Genomic DNA, 14,255 nt, shown 5'->3' on the forward strand with positions numbered 1-14,255 from the left:
GACAAGAGGCAGGAAGAGAGAATCTCGCTGCCGGTGAATGGTGAGCCACTGAGAAACACGTGGCTGGGGGTCTGGAGAATCCCACCCATGGTCTCTAGTTCCTCCCAACAAGGAGAACCAGTCCAAAGATATGTAGGTTAGGTGAATTGGCCATGATAAATTGGGGGATGGGGCAGGGGACTTGGCCTGGGTAGGGTGCTCTTTCGGAGTGTCGGTGCAGACTCGATGGGCCGAATAGCCTCCTTCTGCACTGTAGGGATTCTATGATTCATTTTCATGACATCTACATAGAGAGTACCAATGCTTCAATAATGCTCCATCAATTCACTGCGAGACTGAGAGAACGAGTGAGCATAAGGCTTTATTATCCAGGAACTTGCCTGCCAGTGTCTGCTGTACAAATGAGTGCCGCCCACAGATGGCCGGTCTATATATCGCCCCGGGGAGGGCGGAGCCAGAGGCGGAGCCCACCGGGGTTCCAGTACAATACCTGGAAGTTGATCGTATTATCATTTCCTGGTCATAGGTCACAGTAATATACATACAGTTCATATTCAGGTGAATACATTTACCACAGCTCCATTAACCCATTTGGCATTGCCTTCATTACGAACAGTAAAGTGAGTTTGGGGGCTGCTGATTCTCAACCTCCTTGTTCCTGAAAACCTGGTGAGTGAAAACGTCTGTGCTCAATCAAGCGATTACCATTCTCCAAATTCCAGTGTGACTTAAAAAAATGGTGACTCTTTGTCATGTCAGTACAGAGCAACAGGAAACAAAAGAATGCGATGGCGGAAGAGGTAGTATCACCCACTGCAAAGAAATGCCCCCTGTTCAAATCCTGGGCATTTAATAGAACAAACGTATACGTATTCAAACGTATAATTTGAAATAAGGTCAGGCAGCATCTGCATTGAGAAGCATTTCAGGTTAATGCTCCCCCCCCCCCCCCCCCCCAATCAGAAATGGAAAATGTTAGATGTTGGGCATCTTTGAGAGTTATGCATTGAGCATCTTGGGGAGTTAAGGATTAATAATAATCAAAATTCTTTGTATTCTGGAACAACAGATTTTTCAATACAAACAGGACAACGGCAAGGTGTCTCAGAAGAAAACCTGCTCAAAATGCTTGCGGGGGAAATCAGAGACTGAAGTGACATCATTTGGGAGCAATGAAAGTATAATTTAAATTGTTAATCTAGTAAACATAGACAGAGGGAAGTAAGGATTCATGAAGCTGCTTCTTGAAGAATTCACAGAAACTTTAGCGCCCGGAGGTTTTATTTTAGAGAAGTACCTTTAAGATAAACAACTTAATCAATTATCAAGGACGTAATATCAGGACATTTGGAAAGCCAAAGCGATATTCAATAGAGTTTTTTTTTTATAAATTTAGATTACCCAATTATTTTTTCTATTAAGGGGCAATTTAGCATGGCCAATCCACCTACTCTGCACATTTTTGGGTTGTGGGGGCGAAACCCACGCAGACACGGGGAGAATGTGCAAACTCCACACGGACAGTGACCCAGAGTCGGGATGGAACCTGGGACCTCAGCGCCGTGAGGCGGTTGTGCTAACCACTAGGCCACCGTGCTGCCGCGATATTCAATAGAGTTAGCATGGTTTTATGAAGGGCAAATCATATTTGACTAATTTGATCGAGTTCTTCAATGATGTAACAAGGAAAGTGGATAATGGGATCCTGTACATGTAGTATATCTGGACTTCTGGAAGGTTCCGTACAGAAGGTTAATTCACTAGCTGAGATCACATGGGATTAGGGGTAACTTGGATAGAAGACTGGCTGACGGACAGGAGACAGAGAATCGGGATCAATGGGTCTTTTTCTGGATGGCAAGATGTAACCAGCGGGGTGCCACAGAGTTCAGTCCTGGGCCCCAGCTATTTACAATCTATATTAATGGCTTGGATACAGGGATAGAAGGTTCTATAGCCAAATTTGCAGATGACACAAAAATAGATAAGACAATAAGTTGCAATGAGGAAATAAGAACCTTACAAATGGATATTAGGTTAGGAGAGTGAGCCAAAATGTGGCAGATGAAGTTTAAAGTAGATAAGTGTGACGTCATGCATTTTGGTCGATAAAATGGAAAGGCAACTTATTATCTAACTGGAGGGAGACTTCGGGGTGCTCCGTGCAGAGGGATCTGGGTGCCTCGTGCATGAGTCATAGAAAACGAGCATGCAGGTGCAACAGCTACTAAGGAAAGCAAATGGAATGTTGACATTTATAGCAAAAGGAATTGAGTATAAAGGTAAGGAAGTGTTGTTGCACAGTTTTGGACCCCTTATTTGAGGAAAGATGTAGCGGCATTGGAGGCAGTTCAGAGGAGGTTCACTATGTTGATTCCAGAGATGAGGGGTTTGTCATATGAAGGGAGATTGAACAGTTTAGGCCTATACTCTCGAGAGTTTAGAAGAATGAGGGGAGATCTAATTGAGGTATACAAGATGCTAAAATCTCTGGTTAAGTCAAGGTGGAGCTGTTGCTTCCTCTTGTGGGGCATTCTAAAACCAGAGGTCACAATCTTAGAATAAGAGGCAGAAAATTTAAAACAGATTTGAGGAAAAACTACTTCTCCCAAAGGGTTGGGAATCTGTGGAATTCGCCACCCCAGAGTGCGGTTGATGTAGGGACAGTGAGTAAATTTAAAGAGGAGTTAGACAGATTTTTAATTGGTAATGGGTTGAAGAGTGGAGTTGAGGCAATAATGGGATCAGCCATGGTCACATTGAAGGTGTTTATGATTGGGAGGCTTAATTGCCTACTCCTGCTCCTCGGTCATGTGTGAGGAGATGCTCTGGCTGATTTCGCAATCCAGCTCTTCGTCTGTAGCATTGTAGGTAGCAGATGAGAATCATATCAGCTGTGATAGAATGGAGGAGCAGACTCGATGGGCCGAGATGACCTCATTCTGCTCCTATATCTTATGAACTGATGAACTTGTAAACTGTTCATGTAAATTAACTGTTTTCAAAAGATTCAGCAACTTATCCATCATGAGGGAACTGTGGTGTTTTACGATGCCAAAATCGGCGCCGAATCTTCACCGATTCCGGGAGTGGTGAGGGGCTAGCAGCAACGCCGGGTAAAAGTCCCGGCTCCTACACTAAAAATGGCTAGAGAATGGCCAGGTCCATGGCCGCACAAGTGCACGGTAACGACCTGCAGCGGCTGCGCCGTACACCATTGCGCCGGCCGTGCGCAGAACCGCCCTGCCAAATATGGTCCACAGGCCAACCCTGGCCATCCCAGGCCACCCCCCACCAGACTCGCCAGCCCTTGTGGAAGCCCCTCCCCGACTAGCAGTACAGCTCCTGGTTGACTGTGGCGGTGCTGGACACAGTTCCCGGCCGCTCAGACCACATGTCAACCGCGCAGTCGGGAACTTGGCCCATGAGGGGCGGAACATCGGGGGAGGGCCTTCAGATGACGCACTAACGGCGCTCCAACGGCGTGCTGTGTGCGATGCGATGACGGCATTTCGGAGGGTGCGGAGAATCGAAAACTGGTTTTAAACGGCGCCGACAATGATTTGGGCGTTGGAAGGTATTCTCCGCCTGATCGCCAATTACGATATCGCCGTCCGGTAACGGAGAATCCCGCCCCAGATGTAAGCAAAATAAGCAGAGAATGCCGCTGCCGGAGATGGCGCGCTGACCAGGAAAATGTAGCCGGCGGACGAGAGAATATTGCTCAAGGTGTATAAAGCAGCATGGTTTTCAAAGGTATTTAAAGGGCTGTGACGTTTACAAAAACCAAAGAACTACTTTTGGTTAGATGGGACATTTTACTGTATATTCATAAAGTCTGTTCCAAATATTGACCATCAAGTGCCTCGTGTACTCAAAGTGTATTGTTGTGAACCAGAATATGAAGGAGTTTGACTAAGGGGGCTGGTTGACTTAGGGGCTGGTTTAGCACAGTGGGCTAAACAGCTGGCTTGTAATATAGAACAAGGCCAGCAGCGCGGGTTCAATTCCCGGACCAGCCTCCCCAAACAGGCGCCGGAATGTGACGACTGGGGGCTTTTCACAGTAACATCATTGAAGCCTACTTGTGACAATGAGCGATTATTATTGTTAACGGTTGATGCTTGGTTTTAGAAATTATGGGCGCGATTCTCCGGACTCATGACGGTTCGGAGAATAGCGGGCGTCGCAAATTTTTACAGCGACGCTGTTCCGACGCCCTCCCGCTATTCTCCGAACCCCGCAAAATCTCGGAGTCGCCATTCCCGACAAACGCCTCCTTCCCGCCCCTGACACGACCAGATTCGCCACTAATAGCCCCCCCCCGCTATTCACCGGCCCGGATGGGCCGTAGTCCCGACATCATCGCGCCCTGTTTGCACGGCGTGAAACACACCTGCTATTTAAGTTCGTCAACCAGTCGGGCTGGCTGACGACAGCTTGGAGGAGGTGAGCGCACCGCTCAGCGCACCGCTCGAGTCTGGCCACAACGGAGAAGGCATCCCTGAGAACGGGAGGGGGGGTCCAGAGTGGGGTCAGTGGGGGAGACGGGGGGGGGGGGGGGTGGGGGGGCCGGGGGGGGGCAGTGGGGGGGCCGGGGGGGGGGCAGTGGGGGGGCCGGGGGGGCAGTGGGGGGGACGGGGGGGACAGTGGGGGGGACGGGGGGGGCAGTGGGGGGACGGGGGGGGCAGTGGGGGAGACGGAGGGGGGAGTGGGGGAGTGGGGGAGATGGAGGGGGGGGAGTGGGAGTGGGGGGGGTGTTAGGGAGAGAGTGAGCGAGTGACCCGTCCAACCCCGTAACAAAATGTCTGCCACCATGCCATGGCGTGCCGGTCACGAGGAACGGCCGCTGGTTGCCCTGTGGCTTACGGCCACAGGCCACTGACGCACCCGTGAGGAGGACATAGTTTACTGGCCGTTGGATGCAGAAAGTGACCAGGGGTTAGGCTGCCCGCGTGTCAGCAACGCGACCAGGCCACCGGGACACACAGGTATCCCGTGGCAGGCGGCTGCCGAGGTGTTGACTAACCTCCGTCTAACATGTCCCGTTTCTCTGCCCCCACCACCCTTCTGTAGGTTAGCACAATGTCTGTGAACAGAACGGCTATGTTCTGCGCAGTGGTTGGGGCCGCTGCACTGCATTTGGCGATGCAGCAGCATCCACACCCACAACCCGCAGTGGCTGCAGGGCCAGTTGCAGCAGCAGAGGGAAGGGCCGAGGAGTTGCCAGTCGTCGAGCAGCATGGGGGGGGGGGGGGGGGAGGAGGAGGATGAGGAGGAAGAGGAAGAGGAGAGAGTGAGGGTGCAGCCACGGCGCCAGAGGCGACGACCAAAGCCGAGGGTGTACCGTGTCCGGGTCTCTTTCCTAACAATGACGGACATCATCTGCAGGAGGAGACTCCGGCTGAGTAGGCAGACGGTGATACATATCTGCGAACTCCTGTCGCACCTCGCCCCACGTGGAATGGGGGGAGGACACGCGATCCCGGTTGCCATCAAGGTGACAGTCGCTCTTAACTTCTATGCTACCGGCTCCTTCCAGTCTCCGAGCGGGGATGTCTCCGGGATCTCCCAGTCATCGGTCCACAGGTGTATCCGGGATGTGACCGACGCCCTCTATGCCATCGCGGACCGCTACATCACCTTTCCCGAGGACCAAGCAAGTCAAGACTCACGAGCTCGTGGATTTGCCAGCGTGGCCGGGATACAGAGGGTGCAGGGGGCAATCGATTGTGTTCACGTCCCCATGCGCCCGCCTGCAGGGGACAGGGATGTGTTCACAAACAGAAGGGGGACATACTCCATGAATATCCAGGTGGCATGCGACCCCCACATGAGGATCATGAACATCTCTGCAAGGTTCCCAGGGAGTGTGCATGACTCCTACATACTGGCGCAGTCGTTCATCCCTGCGATGTTTGAGAGACGTCCCCCCCAGCTGAGGGGCTGGTTGCTAGGCGACAGGGGTTATCCGCTGAGGTCTTGGCTGATGACGCCTATACGGAGGCCTCAGACCAATGCGGAAACACGATACAACGAGGCCCATGCAGCAACCAGGGGTGTGGTGGAGCGCTGCCTTGGCCTCCTGAAGATGAGATTCAGGTGCCTGGACCGCTCCGGAGGGGCCCTGCAGTACCAGGCCGAAAGGGTCGCTCGCATTGTTGTGGTCTGCTGTGCGCTGCACAACATCGCGATGCAGAGGGAAGATGACCTGCTGCAGGAGGCGGAGGGAGAAGCCAGTGGCAGTGGTGCCAGCACAGAGGAGGATGAGGAGGAGGAGGAGGAGGAGGAGGAGGAGGAGGCGAGGGAGGAGGAGGAGGCTGGTGGAGTGGCAGGCGCAGCACGCAGACACGACCCAGGTGCTGGTGATGTCCAGGAGGCGGCACGACAGACCCGGCGAGGACGGCGGACACGTGACGCCTTGGTGGCAGCACGGTTCACGCATCGCATGTGACGTCCCCGCTGAACACCAAACCACCACCTGCATCGCTAGTCGTGCAGAGGGTCAACACACAACTTCCACCACCACAACCCCCCCCCCCCCCCCCCCCCCCCCCCCCCCACCCCCTCTCAGTGTACCCTGCTCCACTTCGACATCACCCTTACCACTGGGTCCAGACAGTATGGCACAACATTGATGGCTGTGTCAGCGGGTGTGATCAGTGCCATGTGGAATGATGACAGCCCGCTCTGCGATGAGCTGTGAGCTCAGAATTGTTAGAGAGAGTCTGACCCATGGCGATAGCTGAACCATCCACCTTGGTGGCAGCTGAGATCGTCACTGACACTCCATCACGTGCCCGCGTGGGCTAGCTGTGGGAGGGGTTGGGGGGGGGGGGGGGGGAGGGGCAGGGACTGCACACCCGGCACCGAAGTTTCACCACTCGTCAACCCCAGCGACAATCGGTCACCATCACAAATCCTGTGGCTGTGGAACAATCACACGGTATTACAAGTAAGGTGGAACAGTGCGTTTAATGTTAACAATTATTTACAGGTGCCCTAGCCCCTACAACTAAACTGTGCCCTTCACCCGTGCCAACTTACTCAGTGTCTATCTTAGTTGCCTTACGGGCCCTACCACTACATCTAAGTGACTCCCCAGATGATACAGCAGGAGTGGAGGAGGATTGCTGCGAATCGCCCCCCTCGACTCGTTTCTCCTTGGCCAAGCGTTTCCTGGGGCGACCCGGCCTTGATGGGCCAGGCTGCTCTGCGGGCGTCTCGGGTGACATTGTGCCACCCTGCTCTGCCTGCTGCCCACCCGATGCACCAGGGATGGGACGGGGGGAGGCCGAGAATTCCGGGACATCCCGTGATGGACTTAATGGGACGGGCCCCGAAACCTCCTCCTCCCTCGGGGAGCCCGGTGGCCCCCGGGCCTCACTTTGGGACAGAGGTGCGAGCGGGGAGGTGCCCCGTCGCACCACCGACACCTGGCGCTGCCAGTCCTGGAGGCCTGCAACGGTATCCACCAGGATCCGAAGGTTTGCAGAGACGGAGTCCAGGGTGTTAGACATTCCCGCCAGGGACTGTGCGATCTCAACCTGTGAGTGCACGACGCCATCCAGCACATGTGTCAGACGGTTGATGCTCTCGGCGACTGACTGCTGCGACTGGCCAATGACCTGGTGAGACTGGGCCAAGGCCTGCAGGGCGCCGGCAATGTCGTTTTGCCTCTGGCACATTGCTGCCTGTGAGAGGGCAACCCTGTCCAGGGCCGAGGATGACGCGTGCATATGAACCCCAATGCCAAGCATCACCTGACCCATTGCCTCCACTGCGGATGCCACCCGTGCGGTGTCGGACTGGGTCTCTGCCATGAGCGGCACCACTCCCTGCTCGTGGACGCGGTTCGACTCCTCTAACAGCGTCTGCAGAGTCTGGAAGGAAGCCCTCATCCCGTCGTTGTTTCCCTGGGTTTCTTGAGGCATCGGCTGTGCGGGTGGGTAGAGAAACTCCAGGAACTCCGAAAACGTCTGGGAGCCAGCTGCATCCTGGGCCTGGTCTGGCCTCCGCGAGTCCGGGCCCTCGGTTGCTCCGACCTCCACCTGCTGTACCTGCTCAGCTGTGATGTGCAAACCAGACTGTGACCCAGGAGACTCATCACTAAATAGGCCCGCCGGGGTGAGTGTCTCTGGGATGATGGATGTCGTGGGAGATAGCAGTGCCGCAAGCCCGATGTTTTCGCAATTTAGCCCCTCCTCAATGGTGTGGGGCCGCTCAGAGTCCGGAGGGTTATCCCTGGCCATTTCCGGGGGTTGTGTTCTCGCCACCCTCTGGGCGTCCTGATCCGCAGATTGGGTTGGGGAGGATGGGGCTCCCCGCTGATCGGGCACCCTCTGTCGTGCGGCCCCGGGTGAGGTGGCGGCAGATGCCTGTGTCCGTCTGCAGCCAGACGGCCCTGGTCGTTCGGCATCACGTCCTAGGGAAGAGAATGAGACGGGTTATTTAGATTTGCTCGGCAGGCCGCTGGACGGTCCCAGTGGGCAGCGTGTGAAGGGACAGAGGATGGGGGACGTATCCCAGTGGGCAGGGTGTGTGAAGGGACAGAGGATGGGGGAGGTATCCCAGTGGGCAGGGTGTGTGAAGGGACAGAGGATGGGGGAGGTGTCCAAGTGGGCAGGGTGTGTGAAGGGACAGAGGATGGGGGAGGTATCCCAGTGGGCAGGGTGTGTGAAGGGACAGAGGATGGGAGAGGGGTGGGTGTTTGTCAAGGAGGGTTGTCTCACTTGCTGCAGATCCGCCAACCTCGCATAGCGCGACATCCCGGGTGGCAGACCCCCCAACAAGGTCCAGTGCCCTCTGCTCAAAGGTGGTGAGGGGGTGCAGGTTGGGCGAACCCCCTCCAGTCTTGTGCCGCTCACGGTTGTTGTGAGCGGACTTGGCCTGTTGGGGGAGGGTACATAGGTAGATCATTACAATACGGCAGGTATCAGCAGTCCGTTCAGATACTGGCACAGTTTGGGGGTCAAGTTGTCATAAGACGATTGCACCTCTCCACGGGGCCAGAGCGCTGGGTCTGTGACAACTTTGTGAACCATCCTCAAATAACTCTGGCCCAATCCCCCTCCACCCCCCGTGCCAGGGGGGGAGGTGGGTGATTAGGTAAAGGGGGGGGGGGGGAGGGATGGTTTTGACCAGGGGGCACCTTCTTGGCACTTACCCTGGCAGCCCTGGTGAGGTCGTGTAGCTTTTTCCGGCACTGCTCTGCAGAGCGAGGGTTCTGCCCCACAGCACTGACGGCAACGGCCACCTCACGCCAGGCCTGGCGTACCACGCTGGCAGGTTGGCGATGCCCTCTCCGCGGGCGCAGGATGCCCCTCCTCTGCTCGACGGCATCGAGCAGAGTCTCGACATCGGCCTCCACAAAACGAGGTGCAGCTCTCCTGGACTCCGACATCATGGCCGACAGATTCTGTGCTCGCCCGCGCCTTTTTACGCGTCGGGCGGCGTCACGTGGGCGTGATCGTGTCGTCGCCGCGTTCCGTCGTCATCGCGCACGTGATTGACGCGGCCGCGTTACTAGCCCATTTCCCGGAAGTGAATACGTCGGGAAATGGACCCTTCCCGACCGTCGTAAAACGCGCCCGTTTTTTACGACAGTTTCGCGATTTTTCGCGGGTGCGGAGAATCGCGCCCAGGTGTTTAATAGAGGATGTAACTTTTAACTACACACCTGTTGGGATAGTCTTGATGCTATTGCTTTATGCCATCACTTTCTCACTGTTCAGTGAAAGAAAAAGTCAGTATGAATACCTCCCGAAGCAAGCTATAAAGAGTGAAAGCTATGCAGAGCTTAATGGAGACAGAGATGGTGTCGGGGATGACATAATGACATGATGGAAGATTGGCTAGCTAACAGGAATGGGGGAGTAGGCATAAATGGGTCTTTTTTTGTTGGCAGGATGTAATAACTGGTGTGCTTCAGGGATCAGTGCATGGCCCTCAACTCTTTACAATTTATATCATGATTTTGTGGCCATCTAAAATGGCCTCCCGCAACGAGTGATGGGAGATTCAGCCGGGCTTGAACACAGACAAGCTGCAGCCTGCAAATATACAAACTGCAGCCCAGACTTTATGCAGAAACTCACAGCTGCAAAAGGCCATTAAGAGGCGATTAAAAGGGGCGGCATGTGGCGCAGTGGTTAGCACTGGGACTGTGGCGCTGAGGACCCGGGTTCGAATTGTACACGTACACATATGTACACGTACATAAGAAGCAAGAGGGTAGCCAGGTAAAGCGTTGGCCCACTGAAGGGCAGGGGAGGGAATCTATGTGTGGAGCCAGAGGAAATGGGCGAGGTACTAAATGAATACTTTGCATGAGTATTCACCAAAGGGAAGGAATTGGTGGATGTTGAGTCTTGAGAAGGGTGTGTAGATAGCCTGGGTCACACTGAGATCCAAAAAGACGAAGTGTTGGGCGTCTTGAAAAATATTAAGGTAGATAAGTCCCCAGGGCCTGATGGGATCTACCCCAGAATACTGACGGAGGCTAGAGAGGAGATTGCTGAGGCCTTGACAGAAATCTTTGGATCTTCACTGTCTTCAGGTGATATCCCGGAGGACTGGAGAATAGCCAATGTTGTTCCTTTGTTTAAGAAGAGTAGCAAGGATAATCCAGGGAACTACAGGCCAGTGAGCCTTACGTCAGTGGTAGGGAAATTACTGGAGAGAATTCTTCGAGGCAGGATCTACTCCCATTTGGAAGCAAGAGAGAGGCAGCATGGTTTTATGAAGGGGAGGTTGTGTCTCACTAATTTGATAGAGTTTTTCGAGGAGGTCACAAAGATGATGGATGCAGGTAAGGCAGTGGATGTTGTCTATATGAACTTCAGTAAGGCCTTTGGCAAGGTCCCTCATGGCAGACTGGTACAAAAGGTGAAGTCACATGGGATCAGAGGATACAGAACTGTCTAGGTCATAGAAGGCAGAGAGTAACAATGGAAGGGTGCTTTTCTGATTGGAGGGCTGTAACTAGTGGTGTTCTGCAGGGATCAGTGCTGGGACCTTTGCTGTTTGTAGTATATATCAATGATTTGGAGGAAATTGTAAAATGGTCTGATTAGTAAGTTTGCAGATGACACAAAGGTTGGTGGAATTGCGGATAGCGATGAGGACTGTCAGAGGATGCAGCAGGATTTAGATCATTTGGAGACTTGGGCGGAGAGATGGCAGATGGAGTTTAATCCGCACAAATGTGAGGTAATGCGTTTTGGAAGGTCTAATACAGGTAGGGAATGTATAGTGAATGGTAGAACCCTCAAGAGTATTGACAGTCAGAGAGATCTTGGTGTACATGTCCACAGGTCATTGAAAGGGGCAACACAGGTGGAGAAGTTAGTCAAGAGGGCATACAGCATGCTTGCCTTCATTGGCCGGGGCATTGAGTATAAAACATAGCCAGTCATGTTGCAGCTGTATAGAACCTTAGTTAGGCCACACTTGGAGTATAGTGTTCAATTCTGGTCGCCACACTACCAGAAGAATGTGGAGGCATTAGAGAGGGTGCAGAAGAGATTTACCAGGATGTTGCCTGGTATGGAGGGCATTAGCTATGAGGAGAGGGTGAATAAACTTGGTTTATTCTTACTGGAATGAAGGAGGTTGAGGGGCGCCCTGATAGAGGTCTACAAAATTATGAGGGGCATAGACAGAGTGGATAGTCAGAAAGTTTTTCCCAGGGTAGAGGGGTCAGTTACTAGAGGGCATAGGTTTAAGGTGCGAGGGGCAGGTTTAGAGGAGATGTACGAGGCAAGTTTTTTACACAGAGGGTAGTGGGTGCCTGGAACTCGCTGCCGGAGGAGGTGGTGGAAGCAGGGACGATAGTGACGTTTAAAGGGGCATACATGAATAGGATGGGAATAGAGGGATATGGACCCAGGAAATGTAGATTTTAGTTTAGTTGGGCAGCATGGCCAGCACGGGCTTTGAGGGCCGAAGGGCCTGTTCCTGTGCTGTACTTTTCTTTGTTCTTTGAATCCTGGCCCTAGGTCACTGTCTGTGTGGACTTTGAACATTCTCTCCATGTCTGCGTGGGTTTCACCCCCACAACCCAAAGATGTGTAGGATAGGTGGATTGGCCATGCTAAATTGCCCCTTAATTGAAAAAAAATGGAGTACTCTAAATTGGGTACTCAAATGGAGTATAATGTGGGGAAATATGAAATTGTCCGTTTTGGCAGGAAGAATTAAAAAGAAGCATATTATTGAAATGGTGAGAGGTTGCAGAGCTCTGAGATGCAGAAGGACCTGGGTGTCCGACTGAATGAATCACAAAAGGCTAGTATAAGGTGCAACAAGTAATTAGGAAAGCTCATAGAATGTTATAATTTATTGTGATGGGAATTGAACACAAGAGAAGGGAGGTTATGCTTCAGTTGCACAGGGCATTGATGAGGCCAGATCTGGGGTACTGTGTACAGTATTGGTCTCTTTTAAGGAAAGATGTAAATACGCCGGAAGCAGTTCAGAGGTTTACTGGGTTAATACCTGGAATGGGGTGGGTTGGCTTATGAGGAAAGGTTGGGCAGAAACACAGAAGATAGGAGTAGGAGGAGGTCATTTAGCCCTTCGAGCCTGCTCTGCCATTCGTCACAATCATGACTGATCATCCAACTCAATAGCCTAATCCTGCTTTCTCCCCATAACCCTTGATCCACTCACCTCAAAAGCCATATCTAGCCGCCTCTTGAATGTATTCAATGTCTTAGCCTCAACTACTTTCTGTGGTATTAAATTCCACAGGCTCACCACTCTTTGGGTGAAGAAATGTCTCCTCATCTCTGTCCTAAATCATCTATACCGAATCCTCAGACTGTGACCCCTGGTTCTGGACACACCCACCATCTGGAACATCCTTCCTGCATCCGCCCTGTCTCGTCCTGTTAGAATTTTATAAGTCCCATGAGATCCTCCTCATTCATCTGGATTCCAGCGACAACAATCCTAACCTCGTCAATCTCTCCTCATACGTCAGTCCCGCCATTCCTGGAATCAGCCTGGTAAAACTTCGCTCCACATCCTTGAAAGCAAGAACATCTTTCCTCAGAAAAGAAGACCAAAACTGCACACAATATTCTAGGTGTGGACTTGCCAAGACCCTGTATAATTGCAACAACACATTCCTGCTCTGTACTCTAAACTTTTCGCAATGAAAGCCAACTTACCATTTGCCTTCTTTACCGCCTGCTGCACCTGCATGCTTACCTTCAGCGACTGGTGCACAAGGATACCCAGGCCCTGCTGCACACTCGCCTCTCCCAACTTACAGCCATTCAGGTAGTAATCTGCCTTCCCGTTTCTGCTTTCAAAGTGAATAACCTCACACTTATCCAAATTATACTGCATCTGCCATTGATTTGCCCACTCACCCAACCTGTCCAGATCATGCTGTAGGATCTCTGCATCCTCGTCACAGTTCACCCTCCCACCCAACTTGGTATCATCTGCAAACTTTGAGACGTTACATTTAGTTCCCTCATCCAAATAATTAATATAAATTGTGAATAGCTGGGGTCCCAGCGCCGATCCCTGTGGCACTTCACTAGTTACTGCCTGCTAATTTGAAAAGGACCCATTAATTCCTACTCTTTGTTTCCTTTCTGCCAACTAGTTTTCCCTCCATCTCAATACACTTTCCACAATCCCATGCAATAATCTCTTGTGCGGGACTTTGTCAAACGCTTTCTGAAAGTCCAAATATACTACATCGACTGGCTCCCCCTTGTCAACTCTACTAGTTACATCTTCAAAGAATTTGAATAGATTTGTCAAGGGTGATTTCCCCTTCATAAATCCATGCTGACTCCGTCTGATTTCTAAATGCTCTGCTATAAAGTCCTTGATAATGGATTTGAGAATATTCCCCACTACTGACGTCAGGTTTACTGGTCTATAATTACCTGTTTTCTATCTACCTCCCTTTTTGAATATTGGAGTGACGTGAGCTACCCTCCAATCTGCAGGACTGCTCCGGAATCTATAGAATCCTGGAATATAACCACCAATGCATCCACTATTTCTAGAGCCACTTCCTTAAATCCTCTGGGATGTAGATTATCAGGACCTGGGGATTTATCAGCCTTCAATCCCATTAATTTTCCCAGCACCATTTCTCTACTAATATTTGGGCAGCACGGTAGCACAAGTGATTAGCACTGTGGCTTCACAGTGCCAGGGTCCCAGGTTTGATTCCCTGCTGGGACACTGTCTGAGCGGGGTCTGCACGTTCTCCCCGTGACTGCTTG

The sequence above is a fragment of the Scyliorhinus canicula genome, chromosome 8, assembly GCF_902713615.1.
Source record: "Scyliorhinus canicula chromosome 8, sScyCan1.1, whole genome shotgun sequence".
In the NCBI taxonomy this organism is placed as follows: domain Eukaryota; kingdom Metazoa; phylum Chordata; class Chondrichthyes; order Carcharhiniformes; family Scyliorhinidae; genus Scyliorhinus; species Scyliorhinus canicula.